This window comes from Taudactylus pleione, unplaced genomic scaffold (assembly GCF_031769625.1).
Source record: "Taudactylus pleione unplaced genomic scaffold, aTauple2 ptg000145l, whole genome shotgun sequence".
Classification (NCBI taxonomy): domain Eukaryota; kingdom Metazoa; phylum Chordata; class Amphibia; order Anura; family Myobatrachidae; genus Taudactylus; species Taudactylus pleione.
In genome coordinates this window covers 4,696,346-4,711,815 of record NW_028284547.1, presented here as the reverse complement: position 1 = coordinate 4,711,815, position 15,470 = coordinate 4,696,346, and the positions used below count along the sequence as shown (strand labels likewise).

Below are 15,470 nucleotides of genomic sequence, written 5' to 3'. Positions count from 1 at the left end.
GGAGCAGCTGCTGCATAGATTAGAAGTAATGTGAAAAATAGAGGTGTGAAAATATTACATATATAATAAACAACAATAAAGGTGCTAAAAGTGAAAAAAAGGAAAAGTTTGTTATAATGTGATGCCCTGAAGTAGCCCAACCAAAGCAATCCAGGGGACCCATGCCCCAAAAATCAACCCATAACTGCACTATATAAACTGGTAGGACTCAAAGTGTAATCAAAATGCCAGAATCCCTGTTTAAAACCAATAGGGGACAGGTGGGAAGGGGTGCTAGCTTAGGCTGAAGTAGTCTCATGCCTTCAGGTGTGAGTATACCTATCTCCTGAAATGTAGATATAACATTTCACAGGAAATGGTAAATGACATTCATCCTTCCAAATCAATCAGTTTGGCATTCCCAACCTTAACACATTCAGGTTTTAGAAAGTACCATTCAAAAGTACGGATGAGCGGGTTCGGTTCCCCGAACTATGGGGATCCAAGGCAGATCCGAATTGGCTCGGGTTTTCCCGCCTGACTCACATCTGAAAATGAGGCAAAACATCATCACCCGCTGGAGGATTCTCACGGGTTTCGGATTCTATAAAGGTCCCGTGACTGCCGCCATTTTTTCATTCTGGCTGTGGAGAGTGAAGAGGGATGGAGCTGGGACCTGTGATCTGTGCTGTTGTTGCACGCTGGCACTGTGCATAGGGGCTGGCTACTGTTGCCCATATAGGGGCTGGCTGTTGTCCTGTCCATAAGAGCTGGCTGTTGTGTTTAGAGGGGCTGGCTGGCTGCTCTCCTGTCCATAAGGGCTAGTTGGCTATTGTGTTTAGAGGGGCTGGCTGGCTGTTGTCCTGTCCATAGGGAAGTAAAAAATAAATAAAGGGAGAGCGCTGGACAGAGGTGTAATCTCTAAATTGTATTTATTAGATCAATATAAATAATAAAAACACAATATAAATAACAAACACACAATGGCAAGTAGATATAACTAGAACCAGGATTGACCAATTGTATAAATAGAAATGTTAGTAGTCATGAGCACATCAAAGCTGGAGTGTAACAGCAGGTTAGTGCAAATCAATGGATGAAAAATTAAGCAGCAGTTGTTAGTAGGAGCAAAGCTGGATAGAAGCGTCATGCATTCAGAGAATCTATATCAGTAAAAAGCATATAAATGGAGCTGCATTAGTAGGGAGCAACAGACCTTGCACACATGGCCAGACTCGAGTTAGTTAATGGTGGGACTCCAACAGGAGAAAGAGCAGGGTATATTGTGCTAAAAGCCACACAGTGGTATCTCCATGGGGGATACTGAGCTCTAAATGTGTCTACTGTCTGCCGGCGTCACGGTCAGAACAGTGATGAATGAACTACCTGTGTTCCTGGAGTTTCCTGCAGTGTGATGGCTCTGCGTGAGCCGAGGGAATCAAGCCTCACAACCAGCATGTCCGGCAGGGTGCTGCCAACAATCAGGGAGCCGGCTGAGCTTCCATGAGCCACAATGTGTGAGCCGCAACAAGTGTGGGAGGGAGGCGGAAGAAAGTGGGCAGTGTCCCCGTCACCAATGCAGAGTCTCCGTATCCAGTGCCCCAGAGCCTCCAGCTGGAAGAAGCAAGGCAGGTATGCTGGGTCAGTGGATGCAGCCAGTCGAGTGCTCTCTAGGTCAGAATCCTGGAGAGGTCAACTGACGCGTTTCTTGGCCAATGAAAAAGGCCATTTCATCAGAGGTGGCAAATGTGTCCAGGTGGTCAGTATTTAAGCTTGTATCTAATTAGTTATTAATAACATATGGAGTAGTCAATTGGTAATTAATTAAACATAAATTAGCCCAAGTATCACAGAACTGAGCATACATTAATCAGACAATTATGTACAAAATATAAAAATTATACAATATATCAAAAAATATATAGAAAAATATAGAAGTATATAGAAATTGGACACTTATATAGGCAGTACAAAATACAGTCAAGTCCATAAATATTGGGACATTGACAGAATTTTCAGATTTTGGCCTCTATTCACCACCACAATGGTTTTGAAATGAAACAAACAAGATGTGCTTTAACTGCAGACTTTCAGGTTTAATTTGAGGGTAATTACATCCAAATCGGGTGAACGGTGTAGGAATTACAACAGTTTCAATATGTGCCTCCCACTTTTTAAGGGGCCAAAAGTAATGGGACTATCAACTCAAAAGCTATTTCATGGACAGGTGTGGGCTATTCCCTCATTATTTCATTATCAATTAAGCAGGTAAAAGGTCTGGAGTTGATTCTAGGTGTGACATTTGCATTTGGAATCAGTTGCTATCAACTCTCAATATGAGATCCAAAGAGCTGTCACTATCAGTGAAGCAAGCCATCATAAGGCTGAAAATGAAAACAAACCCATCAGAGAGATTGCAAAAACATTAGGTGTGGCCAAATCAACTGTTTGGAACATTCTTAAAAAGAAAGAACGCACCGGAGAGCTCAGCAACACCAAAAGACCCGGAAGACCACGGAAAACAACTGTGGTGGATGACAGAAGAATTATTTCCCTGGTGAAGAAAAACCCCTTCACAACAGTTGGCCAAATCAAGAACACTCTCCAGGAGGTAGATGTATATGTGTCAGAGTCAACAATCAAGAGAAGACTTCACAAGAGTGAATATAGAGGGTTCACCACAAGATGCAAACCATTGGTGAGCCTCAAAAAACAGGAAGACCAGATTAGAGTTTGCCAAACAACATCTAAAAAAGCCATTACAGTTCTGGAACAACATCCTATGGACAGATGAGACAAAGATCAACTTGTACCAGAGTGATGGGAAGAGAAGAGAAGGAAAGGAACTGCTCATGATCCAAAACATACCACCTCATAAGTGAAGCATGGTGGTGGTAGTGTCTTGGCGTGGGCATGTATGGCTGCCAAAGGAACTGGTTCCCTTGTATTTATTGATGATGTGACTACTGACAAAAGCAGCAGAATGAATTCTGAAGTGTTTCGGGCAATATTATATGCTCATATTCAGTCAACTGCTTCAGAACTCATTGGACAGCACTTCACAGTGCAGATGGACAATGACCCGAAGCATACTGCAAAAGCAACCAAAGAGTTTTTTAAGGCTAAAAAGGGGAATGTTATGCAATGGCCAAGTCAATCCCCTGACCTGAATCCGATTCAGCATGCATTTCACTTGATGAAGACAAAACTAAAGGGAAAATGTCCCAGTAGAGGCCTGGCAGAGCATCACCAGGGATGAAACCCAGCGTCTGGTGAGGTCTATGTGTTCCAGACTTCAGGCTGTAATTGCCTGCAAAGGATTTGCAACAAAGTATTAAAAAGTGAAAGTTAGATTTAGGATTGTTTAGTTTGCCCCATTACTTTTGGCCCCTTAAAAAGTGGGAGGCACATATAGAAACCGTTGTAATTCCTACACCGTTCACCTGATTGCTGTGGGTTAGGGGATGGCTCATTTTGTCACACTTCAGTTTTACCAAATCATTATATATTTGAGCTAACAAAGACTTATTAATACTGAATAACGTTCCTGAGATGTCTGCTAGAAGTTATTTTAGTCTGAGTCACTACTGAAATAATGGAGACTTCGGGCTGTGTTTATGCAGCAGCAGCTTTTGTGAGCCACCTCCTCCTCAGCCACCTCCCCCTCAGCTGCCTCCTCCTCAGCCGCCTCCTCCTCAGCCACCTCCCCCTCAGCCGCCTCCCCCTCAACCGCCTCCTCCTCAGCCGCCTCCTCCTCAGCCACCTCCCCCTCAGCCGCCTCCTCCTCAGCCATCTCCTCCTCAGCCGCCTCCCCCTCAGCCGCCTCCCCCTCAGCCGCCTCCCCCTCAGCCGCCTCCTCCTCAGCCGCCTCCCCCTCAGCCGCCTCCTCCTCAGCCGCCTCCCCCTCAGCCACCTCCCCCTCAGCCGCCTCCCCCTCAGCCACCTCCCCCTCAGCCGCCTCTTCCTCAGCCGCCTCCCCCTCAGCCGCCTCCCCCTCTACCGCCTCCTCCTCAGCCACCTCCCCCTCAGCCGCCTCCTCCTCAGCTGCCTCCCCCTCAGCCGCCGCTCTGTGAGTTGGAGCTGAAATTGTAAAGCAGCAATAACATTCTGCATAAGGCACAGCGCGCTCTACAGTAAGTATTGGTGCCACATTATATTTTTAGCTCCAACCCATGAAGAAGGGGTTTCATAACAATAGTCCCAGCCACTTTCTTAAAAGGATTGATAACTTGCCAAATGGTTTATTCTTTCCATACATACAAGGGTATGCATCGGCATCCTGGAGGTCTGGATGCCAATGGTCCTATTACCGTTGCTGAAATCCCACCGCCAGTCAGAAGCCCTGCACTGTCATCTCAACCACAAGGATACCGAAGGTAAGTATCAGGGTTTTGGGGGGGGTAAGGTTAGGTTTAGGGAGAGGGTTAGGGTTAGGCACCAGGGAGGGGGAGTTTAGGGTCAGGTACTAGAGAGAGGAGGTTAGAATACCGACCAACAAGTGTCGGTATGTTAACCCTGTTGGGATCCTGGCTTTGGGATTCTGACAGCCAGGATCCCGGCGGTCAGTATTTCATACCGAGTCTCATACAAGCAGCATAGCCCAAGCTATTCCCTGACCCATTCAGGGAACAGTGAATAAGACATAAGAAATTATACCTATTTATACACTTGTACCAGCCTATTTCTACTGACCACAGTTTGTGAAGGGCAATATAAAGGTACATTATAGAAGCAAACAGTGTAAAGGTAGGAAAAGGAGGGAACACATAACATAGGGGCAAATTTAATATCCTTCAAACTGCAGACATTGGCTGGTTCCTAGTGCGACTGGCCAATGTTTTAAAAGAACAATCATTTAAACGGTAATACCAGGTTATTGTTGCCGGTAACCCGCTGATGCCTACAATTCCCAGGCTATTACATTTACCCCATAGTCTGTGCATAGTTTCCCATTTTCATAAACAAGACAAGATGCATATTTCTGGCAATCCTGGAGAGGAGCTGCTGATTCCATGTAGAGGAGAATACAGTCACAGGGTTATATGTAATAGTGTGCGAGGTGCAGGCAGATGTCGGCTATTTAGCTGTTAGAACTATAGCTGCAATTTTGTAACAAGCTGTATAAGAATTGCCCCTGTAAATGTAGTGGATAAATCGCTGCCATCGCACTGTTGTACTTCTCTAATTGTGTGATGAGTTCTTAACAATATCTGTGAGATTAGAATAATAGTAATGCACACGCATATTGGATTATTTCAGTAATTACTCATTTGTGACTAATGAAATGGATTAATGTGTGTTGGTGTACTTCATTACATAGAAATTAAATCCTAACATGTTTATAAAGAAGGTAAAGAAGGGGCTGGAGAAAAACTAGGGGGTGAGCTGGAGAGAAGCAGGAGAATGATACTGGGGAGACTCAGTAGGGATGGCACTAGAGAGACACAGGGGGATGATGTTGGAGAGCTGCAAATGGATGGAGATGGTGCTGAAGAGTTGCTGGGGGGATGGTGCTGGAGAGATGCAGGAGGATGGTGCTGGAGAGATGCAGGAGGATGGTGTTGGAGATATGCAGGATGGTGCTGTAGAGATGCAGGAGGACGGTGCTGAAAAGATGCTGGGGGTAGCGTGCTGAAGAGATGCTGGTGGGATGGTGCTGAATACACTCTGGGAGTATGAGTATGTAGAGATACAGGGGGGATGGCGCTAGAGATGCTGAAGGCACACACGGGGATGCAGATGTAGAGATACAGGGGGATGAGGCTAGTGACTCCACAAGTGGTATAATTAGAAGGAAAAGTCTGGAGTAAAGTACTCTTAACTAAGACAACAATTCTAAGACAACAATTGTAAATAATCGTTACTGATACAAATGGTGCCAAATTGTTTAATACAAAATTGTTTGATCAGGGAAGTTCACATTTTGCCCTGTAACAAAACCTCTATTACTATGTATTATCTGGTTGTACCTCTGATGTTTTATGATGACCTTGTTATATTCCTACATTCCTCTGTACCATGTTATCTCCTGTATGGACAGTGATTACTGGCTCAAGACGCTGGGCCTGATTCAGCAAGGAATGCAAAGGAGAGAAAGCATGCACTTGGCCGATGTTGACGCACTGCACATGCGTACGTATCGTAGTGTGCGTGCGAGAACCAGCTATTGCGAAAGGAACTGCGATTGCAAAGGGTACACAGGCCCATTGCAGAGTGATTGACAGGAAGTGCTGGTTGTGGGTGATGATGGGGGGTGGTTGTGCAAATGCAGGCGTGCCTGTGCATGGCAATGCCATTGCAGTGGCGTGCATAAATTATTTACTACAATGCCCTACGCAGCCTGAGGCCCCATAGCGTGTGCTGAAGTTATCATTTCCTGAGTGAGGCCTGACCTGCCTTAAATGTGCATATGGGTCCGATGTTACTTCATGTTTCTAATTATTTTGCTATGTTGTCCAAGTATCCGGATGAGAGTAAGGGGAAGTGGGCATCTTTATATTAGGCTGTGATCGCAATGCAATTGCAAACATTTGCATTTCATTGCTGATATTAGCAACTGCGTAGTGTGTGTATTAGCAGAATAGCGATCCTTGCTGAATGAGACACACTGTCTGCTCAGGGAGGCTCAATTTCTTCACAGGTTCCCTACTGCAGAAAAAGCACCACATAGACTCAAGCACAGGGGATACACAGGGGGTTGGAAAAAAAAAATATAAAAAACATGGGGCACCCAAGTGACAAAAACTTGCTTGAAGGGACCCCAGCCGGTGGCAGGAGTGATAAAAAATGTATTTCACACTATTATAACCCTAAGTGGCCCTCAGGCCATCGTTCATTCACTTTAAGTTTTAATATACCAAAAAAATGTGTGTGCATGTGGTGTTCATTCCGGTCATATTGAGGTTTTACCTTCCTTTCATGCTTCCTTTATTTGTGTTTCCAATATACAGCCAGAATTTGAAAGAAAACAGGTTTCAATTGGTGACATTTTTTTTCTTTATTTGTCCTGGGCACAATATAACCTGGTTGCACCTATGTCAGTGGCAAGGTACCATCTCAGAGTTGCTCCCTCTAATGAAGGGGAGGTGGTGAGGAAGCTGAGCTCCACCACCTCCATAGGACAACTCTGAGCCCTGTTTACCTGCACTGCACATTTTAACCTTTTTGCTTATGTAACAAATGATCCGGCAATGGCTCCTTTCTCCGTCCTTCTAGGGGGATTAAAAACATCCATCCAGAAGAAGACTTCTTTGGTTGCATATGCACACCCCAGCACAGAGAATCCAAGCACTGTAATGGGAAGAGAAGTTTGGAAATGACAATAAAATGTGGACATCCCATAGACATTGTTTCCTGTGTGGGGTTGGGTGTCAGAATTGAGCACTGTGTGAAGCACTGCACTAGGCTGTGTACAGGCCACACTATGTAGCTGCAGGCGAGAAAGCTGTGGTAGCAGAAAATAGAGCTCCGGTCAGTTGATGGTGTGATAAGAAATATATATATAATATGGGACTGATACATATAAGGTTCTTTCCTTATAGGGAAAGTAGGGACATATAAGCAGTTTCTGAAGATGCTAATGCAATGTTAAACAGGGAAATGGGGAAACAATGAAATCCATTAATATCTATACTGCACCTCCTGTGCTGTCCACAAGGGCGGCAGTAATCCACTCTTGTGTCAGTGAGACATAAGATTAGGAACAATGACATAAAGTGGCCAAGCTGTTTGTGGCAGGGGATTAGTAAAGTCTGAGTTGTTCCTCTGGATGACAGGAGACAAAGGAATAAAGAATAAACAGTAAGTAAGAATGTGCTTCACCGTGGTGCAGCAATAAACCTAGTGATCACCATAAACACTATCAACAATGAAACTAAAACATATATGGTTAACAAAACCCTCGTGAGGATACAGGAAAAGGACCTACTAGTTCCTACAGTTACAGAAGTACATTAATACCACTCAGATGATTTTTCAATATAGTAAAAGAGTCCCAATGTTCATTTCATCCTAAATGTGATAAGATAATATCAGAAAATCTGAAAATCAAGCACAATATCCTTCATGTTTCTTTAGGTGCACGGTCTGTTTTTCTCTTGTTCACCAATAGAGTACCATCATGGGGATCAATAGAATCTATAGCACCCTATTTGTTACACCTTGAAAAAGGCTCCTTTAGAGCCGACACACATTGGTGGTGAGCCAGAGGAGGATAGACATTCCAGACATGTACATCTATGGTGGACTTCTGTTCCCGGGAGGTACCTGGTTACTGTCTTTATTTGGTGTGCATTATACACCAGATGATCTGGTACGTTAGCTACCTTTTGGGTGTTTTTTTATGTTTTTATCCACATTTCCAAAATAAACAGTGTTTGACTATTATGGGCCCCTACACAGGAATGATATTGCTAACAATTTGGCCAATTCTGATGCATCGGAACTACCAATCGTCCGTGTGTACGCACTATATCGTGCGGTGCACGCTCCCGTGGGGTCGTCAGCTGCATCACCTGATCTTTTGCACATGCAGGAAGATCATGCGATACGGCTGACAATCCCATGCAGCGCTATGTGGAGGGGTCCGGCTTACCGGGTGATCAGGTATCAGAACACCCCCTGTGTACGGACCACCCGATATGTCGGCCTGGGATTGTGGGTTGCATTGCTCAGTACACAATCGAGTGTAGGGGCCTTTAGAGTATGTTTTGCTTTCCCTTTTGTGTGTATATTTGGGTGGAAACCCACTTTTACAAGGGAACAAGAGAAAACCAGAAACAGACCATGTACTAAAGGAAGCATGAAGGATATTGTGCTGGATTTTCAGATATTAACTTATCATCACATTAAGGACGAAATGAACATTGGGACTCTTACTTTATTGAAAAATCATCTGTGGTATTAAGATACTTCTGTAACTGTAGGAACTAGTAGGTTCTTTTTTACTGCATCCTCACGAGGGTTGCACTAAACCATTTATACTTTAAGAGACAAGGGAAGACAGCAGCGAGCAGGGAACACTATGTATCTTACCTGCAACTGAGCAATCCCTGATTGGCTGGAAGACCCTGTGTTTACATTTCACAACAAGCTATAAAGAGACATAAATTATATATTTGCTAAATTCTATTAGTGATAAATGATTATTTGAGGTTATTTATTGTTATTTGATAGATTACCACCATTACATGGTTACCCAAGTGTCTCTCCTGGTTCTTTCTTCTAAAATGTTTACTGTACAATTTTTTTTTGTTTAAATAATGAGATATTTTAGTTCTACAATCAAAAACAGAGTCACATTTTTCCAGATCAGTTTGTATTGAACAAGCGTTATAGAGACAGCTGCTAGTAACATAAATGGTTATTACAGATATTATTTGATTACAGTTCTGTAGTCTAAATGCAGGAAAGATATATCTGGGTTACATCACTGTGTCATAGTTTATATCATAAATCCTTTTACTGTGATACTAGTTAAAATAATTTATTATGAAGGCTCTACATATTATTAGTCTGGTACACAATGTGCTCTCTTTGGGACTTATTTAAAGCATGAGGTGAAAAATAGGGATGTGTAATAACCATTAGCAACCAGATATCAGCTATTAGCTGTCTAGTGTGTGCAAGCTCAAACATATTATAATGATTGGTTACTATGGGATACAAGTAACCAGTGTCTTAGTTGCATCAGTTTACAATATAATACAAAGTATTAAAAAAGAGGGAGGTAAGGCATTAATGGGTAAAAACTGAAGGGTAATACAGGGCAGTGTGCAGGGTTCCTGTAGTAATATCCAGTACTCATAGCTCTGCCTGTCATAGAAGGAATCCCAGTACTGAGAGATGCTGCTGGGACTCTCTACTGGGCAGAAAGCTCTTTTTTTGGGAGACAGTTCCAGGGGGAAAGTGCCCTCAAGTCCACTTTTCAGACCTCTCCCGTCTGTATCAAGACTGATTTATAAAAAATACTTGTCAAATTCAGAAAATAAAAATTGCCTCCCTTGAATGCATTTTGTGGTGACACAAGTTATGGTTGTCATGAAACACATGTTATATTCAGGCCCTTACAGTGACTCCTCATGTGATTAATAAGTGTTATCTTTTTAGTAAATCTCTTCCTGCATTCAGAACATTTAAATGGTTTCTCTCCTGTGTGACTCCTCTGATGTATATCAAGATGTGACTTCTGGGAAAAACATTTCATACATTCAGAACATGCAAAAGGTTTCTCTCCTGTGTGACTCCTCTGATGACTAACAAGTTCTGACATACAGGAAAAACATTTGCTACATTCAGAGCGTTTAATTAGGTTTTCTCCTGTGTGACTCCTCTGATGTGTAACAAGACGTGACTTATGGGAAAAATATTTGCTACATTCAAAGCATTTAAATGGTTTCTTTCCTGTATGACCCCTCTGATGACTAACTAGAGAGTATATATTATAGAAACAATTGCTGCATTCAGAGCATTTAAATGGTTTCTCTCCTGTGTGAATCCTCTGATGTATAATGAGATGTGACTTCTGGGAAAAACATTTCATACATTCAGAACATGTAAATGGTTTCTCTCCTGTGTGACTTCTCTGATGTATGAGAAGCTGTGATTTATATGTAAAGCTTTTATTACACTCAGAGCACAGATGCGGTTTCTCTACTATGAGACTCATCATGTATTAGATATGAAAAAAATTAGTTGTTGATTGTTTCTTATATCAAGAAAATGAGAATAGTTTGTGTGAGTCCTCCAGAGGTGTAAGAAGAAATGATGTCTGTAGTTGGCTTTACCAGAGAACAATGTCCCGTTCCACAACGTTTTGTAATATTCTTAATGGGAATCCTGCTCAACTATCCTGAAAGAAAATAATGTAATAGCATAAAGGTTACCAGGGTAATTTTACTTTTATTGTAAAAATGTTATATTGAATAAGGAACATGATGTATATTTACATACAATAACAAATATCACTAAGTCACTCACCATAATTCTATACAGTTGTGCTTGAAAGTTTGTGAATCCTTCCGAATTTTCTACATTTCTGCTGAAATTTGGTCTAAAACTACCTCAGATTTTCACACAAGTCCTAAAAGTAGATAAGGAGAACTAAATCAAACAAATGAGACAAAAAACAGACATGCTCATTTGTTTTATTAAGGAAAATGATCCAATATCACATATCTTTAAGTGTCAAAAATATGAAACTTTAGACTTAGCAAGTATTTTGAAGGTGAAATTAGTGAGTGGATAACCAGTCTGTTTAAAAGAACAGGAATCTATCAAAGTCTGATGTTCACAACACATGTTTGTGGAAGTGTATCATGCCATGAACAAAGGAGATTTCTAAGGACCTTACTAGAAGAGTTTTTGATGTTCATCAGGCCTGGAAAAGGTTACAATACCCTCTCTACAGAGTTTGGACTCCACCAATCAACAGTCAGACAGATTGTGTACAAATGAAGGAAATTAAAGACCATTAATACCCTCCCCTGGAGTGGTCAACCAACAAAGATCATGCCAAGAGCGAGGTGTCTAATTGTTTGCAAGGTCACAAAGGACCCCAAGGTAACGTCTAAGCAACTGAAGGCCTTTCTCACATTAGCTAATATTAATGTTTATGAGTTAGCCATCAGGAGGACACTGACCAACAATGGTGTGCATGGCAGGATTGCAAGGAAAAAGCTGCTGCCTTCGAAAAAGAACATTGCTGCCCATCTGCAGTTTGCTGAAGATCACCTGGACAAGCCAGAAGAATATCGGAACAATGTTTTGTGCACAGATGAGTCCAAAATGAGCTGCATCTCAAGAGAATGTGGATCACACTGCAAGGCAACAGCCCGTAGCACACAAGTCATTCGACCAAAGAATGGTTAAATAAATTTAAAGTTTTGGAATGGCCAAGTCAAAGTCCCGACCTTAATCCAATTGAAATGTCATGGAAGGACTTGAAGCGAGGAGTTCATGGGAGGATGCATACCTTTGCTACTTACAGATATTTTATATTGGATCATTTTCCTCAAAAAAAATTTTTGTTTGTTTTATTTACTTCTCTTTATCTACTTTTAGGACTTGTGTGAAAATCTGAGGTAGTTTTATATAGAACATTCTGAAGAGTTCACAAACTTTCATGCACAACTGTATGATGTATGTATGTTGCTACATTGCTATATCCCCATTTCCAATTAGATATGCAGTACAGAGACCTCTATCCTCCTGCAGCAGATACCGATACTTATATAGTACACATGGTCTTTTAATGTTACTATGATAATTGTATAATCCTCATACTATGACCTGAGAATGTGCAGATTATACATTACTTACCCCCTACATTGACCATAGATGGGTAACACATGCTACCGATCCTGTCACACCTACTGTCAGCTGATGCACCAGGATGTCACTATTATCTCTGTACACACCATGGGAATGGGGATAATGTGACCATCTCACAGTCACTCTGCTCAGTTTAATGTATGAAAAAGTGTGAAAAAGACTCAAGTCAAAAGACGTTTGTAAATCAAGGAGGGAATACTGTCTTGCTGGATATATGTCACCTTGAAGCTACCTGAAGACAGCCACACACAATATGAGGCTATCCAGAATCCCTCAGACTGTTCATAAGGACATATAGAGTGACTTTATTCCCATTAAGTACAATCCCCTCATCTGTGGGGTTTTATTAACCCTTTGTTGGAATAAAATATTCTGTCTATACCTGGAAGGACTCTGACCAATCACTTATTGGGCCACTGATTGCCCCTTTAGATAGAAATACCAGGAATTATATACTTAAGACTCTTCCCCCTCTGAAAAAGGGACAGTGTGATTACCCACCCTTAAGAAGATATAATTTACCTTATACTATGTATTGTTTTCTTGTATATTGAAGTCTCAAGACAGCGTAAGTCATCTTTTTGTTCAGTATTGATGATCCCACCAGGAAACACTTTTTATGGTGGTGTTTTCACAAGGGAGAATACAGTGTGTGGAGTATTTTTAATACTTTGGTATGATGCCTGTACTATATTTATGTCGTTTCATCACAAAGAACACTGACACAATTTGCTGAATGCAAATGTTTAAGTATTTCACATCTTATTTGTGAAGCTAAGAGGTCAAATGGTTCTTGCATTAATCTTTCCGAAGTGAAATTTGCATTCTTTGCAATATCGAGGTGGTTTAAGTATGTACAACCCATAGCCATGCAGTGCTCAAGCAAAAGAAGAGGGGGTAGAAAGGTGACATAGGAGGAAAGTGAATGGTGAGGGCAGATAGGAGAAGTTGGGAGGACAGATGGGATGGGGAGAAAGATGGGATAATACAGGCCTGGGCAATCTGTGACTTTCCAGCTGTTGTGAAACAACAAGTCCTAGCATGCTTTACCAGATGACCAGTTGGAGAGTATGCTGGGACTTGTAGTTTCACAACAGCTGGAGAGCCACAAATTGGCCAGGCCTGGAATGTGACACAGGAAGAAATAAAGTGACAGAGGTCACAGGCACACAAGTAGAGTGGATGAGGGGCAGAGGCACTTAGAAGGGAGGGAAGGAGTGCATAGGCACAAATGGGGAGTGTAATGTCACACAGAGACACACATGGGGGTAGAAGGGGGCAGAGGCACACATAGGGGTAGAAAGGGGCAGAGGCACACAAAGGGGTAGAAGGGGGCAGAGGCACACATGGGGAGTGTAATGTCAGGCAGAGACACACATGGGGGTAGAAGGAGGCAGAGACACACATGGGGGTAGAAGGTGGCAGAGACACACATAGGGGTAGAAGGAGGCAGAGACACACATGGGAGTAGAAGGTGGCAGATGCACACATGGGGTAGAAGGGGCAGAGGCACACTTGGGGAGTGTAGTGTTAGGCAGAGATACATATAGGGTAGAAAGAGGCAGAGGCACACATGGGGAGTGTAGTGTTAGGCAGAGATACAGATAGGGTAGAAGGAGGCAGAGGCACACATGGGGTAGAAGGAGGCAGAGGCACACATGGGGAGTGTAGTGTCAGGCAGAGATACACATGGGGTAGGAGGCAGAGGCACACATGAGGAGTGTAGTGTTAGGCAGAGATACACATGAGGTAGAAGGAGGCAGAGGCACACATGAGGAGTGTAGTGTTAGGCAGAGATACACATGGGGTAGGAGGCAGAGGCACACATGAGGAGTGTAGTGTTAGACAGAGATACACATGGGGGTAGAAGGAGGCAGAGACACACATGGGGAGTGTAGTGTTAGGCAGAGACACATGTCAAAGCTGGATAATTGGCTGAGACAAGATCAGTTTAAAATTGAAGCGTGCGCAACGATATCTTGCGAATGGCAGATAGACTCCATTTTAGAAACAAGAATCTGCAAGACGCCATTTTGCGACCAGCGTCACTTTAAGCTACAACTCACGAGCTAAGAACAGATGGCAATGTTTTTGATAATCTAAATAGAATAGACAATGCACCAGAAACTGTGAGTGATTTACATACAAATTGGGAATCCCTGTTGGCAATTGTAATATAATCCAGGCATTGATCTACACAATTGGATTTGTCTGAATCCAAACAGGTTTTAGTTTCATACCCAGATAGGATGGTTTAGTTTCACAGCTGGAAGTCACATTTGCATTGTAGTCTGAAACTGTGAGTGAGGAATGATATGTGTGTGTATGTATGTATATATATATATATATAAAAATATGTTAAGTCCATCATAGATGGAATCTCATGCATAAACACCGCACATTACACACAATTGAGCTGCTAACATGACGCCCAGTAGCGAATGCACAATTATTAGCATCATGCGATTGCATCTTTCACCATTTTACATACACACATTATGCTTAAGACCCCGAATGAAAATACCGTTTAGTAGCTAAATGCGCACGCATCTGTCTCCAGTTAACTAGCATCTTCATATCAAACCCCGTACACTCACACATTACATATTCACTTACAAGGTTCCATTAGCTTTAAGATATAACATTTAAGTTTATTCAGTTAATATAAACGCTATGAAATAAAGATATTTGATAACTAAAGTTTTATACATGCTAAACAAGTCGTGTTTGGTTTTGTACTGATGCGTACTCTTTTTACAGTATTCTGGTGTTATCGGTGGGGAGATCGCATCATGCATTCTCGAGTTATGGATCGCAGAGGCTACAAGCAACAAAATGTATATTTCATGAACAACTGTTAGGATGTTACAGGGGGCGGGAAGGGAAAGACACCCAGCTGTTAGAGGTAGGGAGAGTCTATTTGAACCAGCCTGTTAAATGCTTTGTAACAGATGCTTCTCCCCTGGGAACCAATGACATCAGCAGCAAACTTCTCTATTATCCTGTCTATTCTGGGGGGGTATAAATATGTGTGCTCCAACACTGGGTCTTTGGTCTTCTTGCTGAATGCTGACTGAGGGGTTTCTTGCTGATGCCTAACATCTGGTACCAGAAGCGCTGTGTATGTATACTGTACTTGGGTCTGTATAATTCCTTTTGCG

At 42.3% G+C, this 15,470-nt stretch overlaps 2 pseudogenes; one reads left to right on the top strand and one right to left on the bottom strand.

The window, feature by feature from the left end:
* Positions 1-10,648, bottom strand: part of LOC148522643 (uncharacterized) — a 42,072-nt pseudogene extending 31,424 nt beyond the window's left edge.
* The window catches only part of LOC148522640 (uncharacterized), an 808,266-nt pseudogene that overhangs the window by 529,278 nt on the left and 263,518 nt on the right, over positions 1-15,470 (top strand).